At 35.2% G+C, this 12,863-nt stretch overlaps 1 pseudogene; it reads left to right on the top strand.

The window, feature by feature from the left end:
* The first annotated feature begins 9,978 nt into the window (after positions 1-9,978).
* LOC103663115 lies at positions 9,979-12,649 on the top strand (annotated as a pseudogene).
* Positions 12,650-12,863: the final 214 nt, after the last annotated feature.

The raw sequence follows: 12,863 nt of genomic DNA, 5'->3' as shown, positions 1-12,863 counted from the left end.
TGAATATGAGTTTAAATGGGTTGTTCTGGCTATATAAAAGCTGTAAAACTTGATAGGAAAGGAATGCTATTACTTGCCAAACATCTCCTACACATTAAAAAAATCAAGCCCACAGCAGTGTCACTGACAGAATATAAGATGAGAAAAAAATTATGTTAGCTTTAAAGAGGACACACTGAAAAAAGAAGGCTCCCAATCTACATTCTAGATGTACTTTTTTTTTAATGTTTTAGAAATTCAAGAAGATTATGGACTTATGATACCCCCTGAAATGAAAAACACATATTTTTGTGGCAAACTCAGTGTATGTAAGATTTTTGTAAGACTTCTGAAAAGAAAATTCCATAGACACATTACCTACATATAAGCTTGAAAGCTTCAGAGAATTTATTCACCGGTAATATGTAAACACTGATGATATTATCTCATAATAAAAGCAAAGGTAGATTTTGATCCTTGACATTGGAAAACTATACATTATTGCTCTGATAACTCTTAGACTAAAATTTACAGTTGTTTCTCTTCAGTTTCTCCTGGGGATTTAAGATGGCAGAAAGGGTGTACCTATGTTAGAGTAAGTCATGGAACTTTTTACAAGGTTGTAATTTATTTTATTTCACATCAAGTGGTACCCTTTTGACATGTCTATAAAAGTCTGAATGTTTATAGTAGATGTGTATATAATATTACATTACACCTCATAACCAAGATAAACTGGCACGAACCCTAAAGCTCAATAAGAATAAGATTGCCTTTATCTCTTAAAACTGTCATTTTAATTTTCCACACTAGACAATGTCACAGATGCAGGATGACTTCAGTTTCTAGTGGCTGTTAGACCACAATCTTGTAATGTTTTGAATTTAGTGCCTGATCAAACTGCTTTGCTTTTAGTATTCTTATCTTGATTTATGTGAATTGGTAGAGGGTACCCTTCTTCATATATCCGAAGGAACAGTGTATTTTATAGCAGGCTAGATGCAAATCCTGCCCCCAGATTTATGCCATGGACAATGGAACCACACGATCAAAAAAAGAATTTAAAATGAAACCCAGAAAAATGGAAATGACAATTTTCAAGTCAAACAGTCTTCAGTGGCTGGCCCCGATGCTCCGCGNCGGGCCGCCATGACCTAGCCAGTGTCCGAGCAGGGCACAGTATACAGACTGCAATTTCAAAGTTACCTTCTGTGGAGTGGGAATTAAATGCCCGGTTAATACAAAAGAGAATCTCCCTTGTGCAAAATCTAATCAAATGTAATATGTCTATATTATAACTACCATTTCTATGACATTATACTTCAAGTTCCTAATTATGAGTTCAGTTCATAAAAAGAAAATAGGCTTTCATTTGAGCAGCATTTTCAGTCAGAAATGGAAAACACACATTTAAGTACACAGGTTTTCAATTCATTATTCTTTTTATTTCAAACCCATTATGGGCCCAATTCTACCCTCAAATACTGATACCCAACTCCCCGTGCAGTCGGGTTTATACACAAATCTGAGGCTCAGTGGAAGTAGGAGAGGTAGGGAAATTATTCCTGAGGAAAGGGGAAAATTTAATGATTCAGATGGCAGATCTGAAAAAAAGGACCTATTGGAAGCAAGACTAAATATACCAGATTAAATCATCTCAAACTAGGTATGTTTGAGAAAATAATCAAATCTTTGGTTTCTATTGCTTTTCCTTCAATGTTCTAGTATAGTTTTCTCCACTGACATACAACTGCTCTATTCCCACTTATCTCAGTGTTATTAGCTTAATTTGAGGTAGTTTTACTTGGGACCACAGACTATACAAATAGTCCGCCACCTAACTGCATAAAATGCAGAGAATTACTATTTTAGGTAATTTCCAATATCTAATTTAAAAATCAGTCAAAACCCTGAAAAACTCCCTTGTAAATATTTTGGGGACAATTTTTGTTTTGTTTTGTTCTCTTTAAATTTCAAAATACACTTTCACATTAGAGTAAAGGCAAAAATGTTATTGGTCTTGGGGCCAGGCCACAAAAGTTGACTTAACTTTTGACATGTGAACTATCTCAGAGTGGGCCTGAACTCTAAATACCCCATCTTGTCTGCACAAGAAACCATGAGTCCCAAGTACTGAGGAACCTAGATTCTCTCTGACCCTAAACCAAGCACTGATTTTAACTGCAGTTTGAGGAGAATTATGCCTTCGTTGAAGGCAAGGTGGAAGAAGCGCTGGTTACTGGGCAGCTTGTGAGACAACTGGCACTGCTGCAGGAGGACAGGAGATGGGGAAGGAGAATGGATATAAGTTCTTTGGCTCCCAAAGAAAAATGGAATCAGAAATCCATGAAAACATTATGAGGAAATCTGAGGAAGCAACATTAATAGTGCGGAAGGATATGTATAACTAGAGAAGGCAAGAAGAGATCATTAAAACATGAAAAGTCAACTTCACATTCATGAAATAAGAAGTTGTAGTTGTGGGGCTGTCAAAAAGGAAATGTTTCTGCAAAGCCCACAGTTGCCAGTGTGATGGTGGTTGGCTCTACCTACGATAGGAAAGATAGCTGTCACTGAATCAGTAACTGAGCACACATGCAAACAGGCCCACTTGGGTATTCTTATTAAAATCAAACAAATTTCATCAGATTTTCAAGTTTATGAGAAATGTAATCCTGTTCAGAAAGAAAAAAAGCCTGTCCCTAATTCATTTATTTCCGTTTCTGTGGAGTGCATTTTCCACTGAAATGGAATATATGAAGACCTGAACTCTATTTTGCTAAATATCATGTTCATAATTTTCAGAACATAACAGACCTTCAATAAATATATGTTAAATGAATTGACACATGAAAAGGTGTTGTTCTTGAACCTACCTTCTCTGATCGAACATGTTAAAAATAAACTCTATTTTTTTAATGATTTGTAATGGGGTGCTTGTGAAAGGAAATTAAGTGAAATTAAGCTCCTTTTAAAGTACTCACATTTAATATACTAAGCGCCAATAACTATGGATTGGACCCTATACACATTTTACAGGTTGATAATTCAGGTTTCAGCGAAAGAAAAGAAAATGAGGCATTTCAAGAATTTAAGGGTTTAATGGAGCAACGATCAGACTAGAAAAGGAAAAGTCAGGGACTCTGCCACTAGCATTAAAGTCATTCCTCTTCAAATCCTATCCTGAGGTCAGAAAGTTACTATGCCTACTTAGAAATCAGAAAAACGTCAGGAATCTACTTCCAATGTCTCAGCTGCCCCATGGCTCTGAGGCTGGTAACTGGGAGTAGAACTTTTATAGACAAATGCAAGCACTTTTAGAAAAAGACTAAGCATCATGGGATGGTTCTCAGAATAGGCCACATTAAAAACAGTTGAAGAAACTAAGACATTTATCTTAGAAAATAGAAAATTAAACAAGGAAGAGATACATTTTGCATGAACAACCTAAGAAAGTCATGGGGGTACCCATTTGGCCCTAAGCAAAGGACAGCATTGTTTGGAATAAGGAATCAATGAGACAGTTTTGAGTCACTGGGACAGTTCCAAGTTTTAAGATGTAAAAACTTAAAATGCTACAGTCTGAGTTAGATGATCTCACCCATTTATGTTACTTACACTACGAGAAAAATGCAATGATGAAATGAATATACTTCCAAAGTTATAAAGTATTTACTATACTGAATATGTAGTCATTAAACATAAAATTCACCTTAATATTAGAAACGTATATAGAAATTAACAAATTCTGCACTTCAACAACTGAAATATTCTAGTGGTAGCAATATTTGTAGCTTGTAATCTCTACTTTGTGCCAGACACTCTGAAGTTTGATGAGAACAGCGACTCTGTCTCAGTCTTTAAGTATCCCCAACACACAAATGCCTTGTAACTGGGAGAGCCAGCACTCAAAACCAGGTCTGAGAGGAGCCAGTAGAAGATGCTCCAAAACTTGTCAAGGTAACAAAATACAACTTGAATAAACTGGACATCACTACCTAAGATAATTACCATTTTCCTACAGGATTTTGAATAAGATGAACGTTCAAAAGAAGTTAATTAGAATTTTTATGTTACAAGATTGTTCTGCAATACAGATATTTTCTGAAATACAATTTTAAAAATAATTTAATGCATTTGTCCCCAGCATGGTTCTTAAAATCATAAACAATGGGTTCAAGTTACAGTTCTATCTACTGATTATGTGATTATACAACTAACTCAATTTTTTGAACCTCAATATACTATACTGTAAAATAAATAAAAGATTTGTGCCACCTAACTTGTTAAAAGAATTCAATGATGTAAACGATATATAAGTGATAAATTACAAATGTATATGTAAATCATCATAATTGCAAGCAATTACTGAGTAATTATTGACCAACTGTTAGTTACTCCGCTTAGTAATTTATATGTAATATTTTATTTAATATTCACAGTTGTCTTAATACTATTAGAATTTTAGAAATGTCCTATGAAGGAGATACTCTTATTATTTTCATTTAACATATAAGCAAAACAAGGATTAGAGATCCATATATTTTGCTGAAGGTTACCAATTAGTTATGGGGTCTTAAGCTCATATTCACAAATTATAGGCTATGTAGATTTTACTCATTATTACTTTACTGCTTGTACTAATCTATAATAGGTTTGGTACTAGTTAAATTTTTATTTGATATTCTCAAAGCTACAGAAAAGTTTAAAGAACAAACACACATATCATTGACCTTGTCTGTTTATACTCTGCAATTTTGGGTAGAATATAATGAAAACTATTACATAGTGTATTGAATTTAATTGAATTTAAGAACAGACTCGGGTTACATGGAAAGGCACTACATTTATTACTTCTGAAAGTACATCTCAACTAGGTCCTTTGGTTTCTAAGGAATCCTACCAGCTCCTATTATTTAGATGCATGGCTTCCTAAATTACTCATTTTTTTTTAATCTGTGGAGAATTATCACATGTCCCCCAACTCATGACATAACAATTCTCTTAAAAGTCTTTGAAGAGAGTGTCCACTGAATAAAAGTAGGTGAACTTCTGGTGTTTCTGTTTAATTCACACAATTTCCACCAAGATAAGTGTTTAAAATATTCTGCGGGTCCAATAATCATGGTATTCTTAAAGACCATGAGAAATTCTACATGAAGAAATTCCAAGAATGTCCTCATAATAGAAACTGAGTTTTCAGGAACTGACAGATACAGGTATACCTTGTTTAAAGGAAATAAGAACACAGGAGTCATAAGGAAAAGAACATGGTGTAAATGAGATTGCAATTTATCCTTACACTACCAAACAGTAGCACTGCAATCCCATAACTGTCAAATTGAAAACTATTCTTCTTCACTGGCTAATCTATGAATTGGAGCCTGCAAAACATTTGGAAAAAGTACAATGACCCAGAAATGCATGTCCTTCAGTGACTGTGGCAAATAATATCAGGAATTTAAGGGCTTATGGTATCCCATGGTGCTAAAAATTCTCTCTGGAAAAACCCAGAGTCTATAATTCTTAGGAAAGAAGACATAGCTTGGCTCCTACTTGTAAGTTTTTGAATATGTAATTCAAAGGGAAATCTAAAAATGGTAATGTTAATGGTACTGTGAGGCTCACTCCTTGAATCTTAAATTCAAATACATACACATACAAAAACAAACCAAAATTAAAAATATATTATCTAAGTATTTTTGTGAAAAATTCCATAAATCTAAAATATAAGCTTGAAATAATACAGAGATGGGGGGAGAAGAGAGAAAGAAAGAGAATTATCTGAAGCTAGCCAGTCTTGGGGAAAGGCTGAGGAATAATGCCCCACATCTGAATAAATAGATCATTTCAATTTTATATTTATCAGTATATCTACTTATGTTTACATATAATGAAATAAAATAAGGTAATTTAATACAAGTTGCCAACTTCAGGCAAATTTTAAAACAAAGCAAAAACCTTGTTAAAATTTGGAATCAGCTTCAAGCAGCTTGATCTTTAGGAAATTCAGATTATTGCACACAAAAATTTAAATTTCAGCAGGAGAACAATTCTAACTTCAAGATGAATATTCTTGCAATAATTCCTAAAACCAAATTCAAAGGCTGATTTTTTTCCCTTAGAATTCTATGCAGAGAGCGCATTTATGCAGTAAGCCATTTTTTAACCAGAATACATTATTTACTAGGAACATGCACATGCTAGATTAGCATATTATATCTCAAATTCAATTTTTAGGTATGTCTATAAGATTTGTTCCATTTTTCTGTTAAAGTATATTGAGGTGTATTACAAATTTTAAGGTAACATATATTAAACTAAATTTTGTAAATGTTTCCTAATGCAATTGGGTATTGTATTTCAAGGCCTTATGAAAATAAAAGGTTTTAAAGTGAATTATAAAATGTATCACAGAATACTATTACATAGATTTTTTATTTAATTATCAAGAGTATACTATTTCCTGATGTGTTTTTATCCTAAGTCTCATTTCATTAGTATGAGAACTTCACACACTATTCATTAATGAGAAAATATCGATGATGCATACCTTTATACTCTTGTAGTATTTTATTATTATGGTAATATTAATTTAGATACTACCCAAAACTTATAACAGTCCAACATTAAGAACTGAAAGTCTTTTCATCACTTCTAATTATGCACTGGGTCTTTTAATTCCAGATACAAAACATAAAAAGGTTTCATTTTATTCCTAATTTCTCTGAAAAAATGATATCCAGTTTTGGTTCATGGAAAATGTGCAGGAAGGCAAATAATGACTTTCCATTTACCTCTTATATGCCCTATAAGAACATATATTTATACTTAGTCTTTTGTATAAGCATAAATACTTCTTCCTCTTATATGTGAAAATGTTTCATCAGCAAGTCATTTCTTTCCATAGAAGCTTTTTCCTACAGTAATGTTAAGGGGATGGCCTTGGGAACCAGACTGACCAGATTTGACTCATGACACCATCACTTCCTGGCTGTGTGCCATTTAGAAATTTACTCACCCTTTCTTGCATCAGTTACTCATCTGTAAAATGGAGAAAATAATAGCCCTACCTACTAAAGTGGTTTTGAGGGTTACATGAATTAATATAAGTCAGAACTATGCCCATCATAAAAGAAGTATTGTACATTAGGTGTTATTACTTCTCTAAAGATTTATTTATTTGAGAGAGAGAGTGTGGGCGAGCAGATGGAAGGAGCAGAGGGAGAGGGACAAGCAAGCAGATACCCCGCTGAGTGTGGAGCCTACCCATGAGATCACGACCTGAGCCCAAATCACGAGTCAGACTGAACTGACTGAGCGACCCAGGCACCCCATTATTAAGAATCTTATTTAAGAAATATTATTGAGAGATTACTATGTGCTAGGCACTCTTCATTGTGCAGAGACTATCTTGGTTCCTAAGGTTGATCTGAAATGCCATTATTAATGAAGAACCAGTCACTTTCCTAGTAACTGAATTTATCAAGATAAATGCTCTCTAATTTATAGTCAAGGGAGTAAAGGGATGATTATACAACATTGTGATAAGTATTCTGAGAGAAATATGCACAGGGCACCCTTAAAAGCATAAAGGCAAAATACAATGCAGAACAGTTTAGTTCAGTAAACCGAAATGTGACCATCTATGGAAGAGGTAATATGTGTACTGATTGGCATAGGCTAAAAGGATATTTCGTGAAAAGTGTGAGCAACCTTAAAGCACATATGTCAAAAGCAATTTTCCCATAAGAAGTAATGAGAAAAGATTACATTGCCTCATTTCTAGGACACCAGATACAGTTATAGGTTAATTGCTGATTCTGGTACTGATTAAAAGAGTAGCAGAGGTCTCTTTTACCAGCCCCTGAGGGCAAAAATTGCAAATGCTACAAGGCCCCCTTAGGAAAGGCTGGTCAATAAAACAGCTTCTACTCTGCCCTATGGAATAGCACACAGCAAAGGCTTTATGTGACTTATTAGGAGTAGAGATTCCTATTGACCTTGATTACTAAAAGGCTGCTCTCCTGATATAATTCACAGCCAATCTGAATGGTTAAAGAAAAAAAAAATAACATACATTCAAAGCAAAACCACATAGGTAAAAAACTGAAGCAGCAATAAGCAGCCATTTACCAATGACTAACTTAAGATGAAGAATACAGCACCAGCAAATAGGTGTATGTATGTTAAAGAGTCAGATAGAAGGCATGCAAGTCTTTCAACAAAACTAAGTTTCTACCAAAAAAGTTCAAGTGAGCTCACTGCCTTCTTTTTACCTGGTCTGGAGGAATCTAGCAGCGTGAAAGTCAGGAGCTCCTAAGAGAAGCCAGGAAACCTATTAAAAAAAAGAAAAAAGAAAAACTTAAAAAAGTAAAAATAAAAGCTCATAAAAATATTAGATATCAGGTTTTTTAAACATATTTGAAGAAAATATACAAATACATATTTGACATATCATTATCTTTAAGGAAACAATGTATACCTCAACACTCATTCTATTTGCTTTAAGAAGTATATAATTTTATTATATTTTAGAGAGAGAAAAAACCCTTTGATCTTAATACTTGAAATTGGAAAGAATGATTGAGCACATAAAAACCCCCTACTTGAACAGTTTAGATAATAAAAACTATAGGAACAAATTCATATTTAATTGTATGATATTTCTTTCCTGGGACATCTAAATGGAACAGACTTTATTCTTTCTGTAAGACAAGAAATGTGGTTCTCCGGGTAAGGAGATAGAAGACACCACGTATGTCTCTAACAGGAAGGCTAAAATACAGTATTTGTGGCAATGTCACAGCTGACATATCTTGGCATAATCATAACATATATTTTACTAATTTTAAATTTTTTTAGAAGAGAGTTTTAATGTTCCAGCTTAGAAAGGCCTCACACCCCCACCCCTCAAAGAGATATGAGATGCCTAATGACAAAGAATATGTATTTGAAGAATATGTATTTCACAGAACCTGCTCTGTTGAGCGAATCTTCATAAATTTACTTTGTGGATTGATTAATTTACTTATACAAGATAAGCATTTAAGAGTTTGATGATACTGACTGTCATGGTTTTCACTATAAATCTTGTTGATCATTTTATACAAACCTCCTTTATTTTTTTATGAATTAGCACATAGTTATTGCATGTTCACAATTTGCCAGACACTAAGGAACTAGTAATATCATGATGGGGGGAGGGTTGAAGCAGTGGGAGAGAGATGAGCTCTTCCTTTAGTGGGGGATTAGAGATCGAGGAAACAATTGCACAGACATTAAAACAATTACAATTTTATAAGTGCTAAGAAGGACTAAAGGATTTATTAGGTTATTTTTATGGAACCAGGTCCTCACTTAATCTGGAAAGACTTTCCTAGATTGTGATTGGGTGACAAAGCACAAAAGAGTGTCAGTTAGAAAGGGTAAGCGAGGGAAAATGTCCGGGCACAGGGAATATCATATGCAAAAGCACCTGTCACAGAAATGAGTATCTGTACATCAACATTGAGAGTTTCCCTCACTGTAATGTGCAGTTTCATTAGATACAGCCCTGACTGGGAAAGGAGCGTTTCTTAGGCTTCTTTTGCCTCCACAGGTGGTTATGTGACTAACTCCCATCCAAGAAGTTTGATGAAAGTGGTGTGTGTCATTTCTATTCCCTGGTTTACCCCTGGGATAGAAGAAGTCCAGATACCTGAAATACCACGTGAAGGAAAGCCACCTGACAGCAAGAAATGCCCATATCAGGTTGTTAGATGAGTAAACAAAAAGCATCTACTCTTTTAAAACACTGAAATTTGGGAGTTTATTTTTACACCTGGAGTATGCTTCATCCTACCCTAACCAAAACAGTATGGGTTGGAAAGTAACTAAAGATTTTAGAGTGACTGAAAGATGTAAAGTATGACTACAGTACAGAAAGAAAAGAGAACATGAATTGGACCATATGCTTACATTTCAAATAACACTATGGCAAGATAAATATCCTGAACAATGTCTCACTATAATGCAGCCAGAAATTCTGGGAAATATAATAAACATTATTTTAAATATACAGTTAAGCCCAACACCGCCGCAAGTAAGAAAAACACCAAAGGACACAAATCAAAGAGAAAAGTAAAAGCCAGAATAGTAAGCTAAAAGCTGTATCTCTACCAATATCAGAAATCAAATTTTACCGGAGAATATAATTAATAAACTTTCAGAGTGTTGTGGCGGGGTGGGAGATGGGGTTGGTTGAATTAGACTTCTCTATAACTCCCCTTTCCAGACCAGGGAGAAACTCTAAAAGAAAATAAGCCAATAAATAAACATGACAAGCGTACTTATCTGGATTGGCCCGTACTGTGGTGGAAACAAGTCTGTAAGAATTTACAAATACAAACTTGCTTTCACATCACGGTTTCAATAATCCGATTTATACTATGTACCTTGCAAAAAAAAAATCATACAGGTATATTACCATAAAATAATCATGAGGTAAGGACATCTCCAAGGCACCTCTATTTTAAAATATTATCTTTCAAAATATGGCCCAAATGTGGCCCCGTATGATTCTCCCAGAAAAAGACCACCAAAACTAAACTCACAGTCCAAAATTATAAAAGGTTAATGAAAATGGCACCACAAGCGCTATTCTGCAGAATCCAGACAGGAGAATTAAATCCCTGTTTTTCTGATAGCTGAAGTAACAGATGTAGAATACAAACGGACTTTTAAAACATTGAAAGAAATAAAAGAAGGAAATATTTGCAAAATTAAAGATAATATGAAGTATTACAAAGATGTGAAGACTAATTAATTAGGTAATCTATAAATAAAAATTGCATAACGCACTCTTCCCGCATAGGCCGCCAGGCGCGCGGCTCCGAGCTCCTCGTGCGCCTTCTCCACGCGCCCGCGGCCGCCAGGGAGCCCAGGAGCCTGGGTGGCCTGGGGCCAAGGCGCTGCCATCCAGAATGTGGCGTCACTCTGAGGCCAAAGGGTCCGGGATTACACCCACATGAACCGGCTGCCTCGGTGCCTCCGGCCCCAGGGCCTGGTCATGTTCCGCTTCCGCCACCACCAGTTCGGGGACCGGGAAAACGCCAAGAGCTAAGAGATCCTGAATTCCCTCAAGCACGTCCCACTAAGTGACGGGCTCCAGCCCAACTTCCCGCCTTCTAAGTACAAGGTGAATGGCGCGCAGGCGCACCCCGTCTTCGTCTTCCTGCAAGAGGTCCTGCCTGCCAGCAGTGAGAACGCCACTGCGCTCATGACTGACTCCAAGTTCATCGCCTGGTCTCTGGCGAAGTCACCTGGAACTTTGAAAAGCTCCTGGTGGGCCCCGATGGTGTGCGCGTGCCCAGGTACTGACGCCGCTTTCCAGCCACTGATATGGAGCCTGACATCGAAGCCATGCTGTCCCGGACAGCACTGCCCTCTAGGGATTTCATCCACAACGGTGTTTCCGCGAAATCTGCATGGAGGACCGCTGGATTTCTAGGAAAATCCCCCGAGATGAGTGCTCCTTCTGCATCCCAACACCCCCTCCCTAAACCACGGCTCCTCGCTAATAAAGTGCCCGGTGTCAGCAAAAAAAATAAATAAGTAAAACATAATCACTGAAACAAAACAATAGAGTGGTGAATTTAAAAAATAACTGTAAAGAGAACTGTCAAACTTGAAGAAATACATCACAGAAATTCAAAAAGTTGAAGTTCAAAAAAAAAAAAAACACAGAAGCTAAGAGACGTGAAGGATAGAATAGAAATGTCTCAGTTTTTTAAATCGGATTTACAGAAGGCAATAGAAAATATAATGGGGGCAATATTGGCAAATACAGTGAGTGAGAATTTCACAGAATTAATGAAAAATAAGAATATTTAGGCACAGGAAACATGTCCTTCCATGTAAAATAAAAGAAAATCCACACCAAGACACTTTATAAACATACTGAAAAATACCAAGTGCAGGAAGAAAAACTTCAAAGTAACCAAAGAGAAAAGAAAGATTACTTACAAAATGTGCAATATCACAATGAATATAAATAGCTTGTAGAATAATACCCTCAAAATTCTGAGAAAGGGTTGGTAGGAGGAGAAAACTGTCACTTTAGGATTAGATACCAAACTAAACTATCACTAAGGATTTTAGAAAAAATAAAGACATTTGAGACAAAGAGCTTGCCACTAACCTACCCTCACTAAAAGAAACTTTAAAGGATTATTTTGGAAGGATGAATAATATCACAAAAGGAAGGTCTGAGATGAAAAAAAAAAAAGCCAATGAAATTGAGAAATGTATAAGTCTAAAAAATGTTAACAACCTGAAACAGTTCAAATAATAGTAATGTGGGGATTAAAAAAAACAAGGTAGATTAAAACTGTATTCAATACCTGACAATTCTATAAGAAGAAGAAAGAACATTTGCAATTAAAGTATTCAAAGTCAGTGCCATTCAAACTACATTCCATGATCAGTACCAGTCCACAAACTGTCTTGTACTGATCTGTGACAAGAAATACATTGAAATTGAGAGTAAGAAACTTTAAAAGCATTTTGACAGAATAATTTTATGTCTGTTAAGTCTAGTAACCAAAAAAGTAGCCTTGTATTTAGTGTGCACTTTATCATTTCACTTTTCTAGTAACATGTGCGAATTTTATTTTACAGATCCATCAGTCTATAAGGAATTGGAAATTTTGAAAAAAAAATTCTTTACCACTGACAGTTTGAAAAGTATTGTTCTCAAGTCCTCTATGTTTGGGGAAGAGTACAGAAATTATCTTAAGATAGATAGAAGCAGATCAAATACAAGATAATCCAAAGGGTAAAAACTAAAAGATTAAAAAAAAACAAGTAGCAGGAAAAATGCAGAATTAAAAATTAAAACTATA

The sequence above is a fragment of the Ursus maritimus genome, unplaced genomic scaffold (assembly GCF_017311325.1).
Source record: "Ursus maritimus isolate PB19 unplaced genomic scaffold, ASM1731132v1 scaffold_12, whole genome shotgun sequence".
NCBI lineage: Eukaryota > Metazoa > Chordata > Mammalia > Carnivora > Ursidae > Ursus > Ursus maritimus.
Note: the sequence above shows the minus strand (reverse complement) of the source record. Positions and strands in the feature narration are given on the sequence as shown.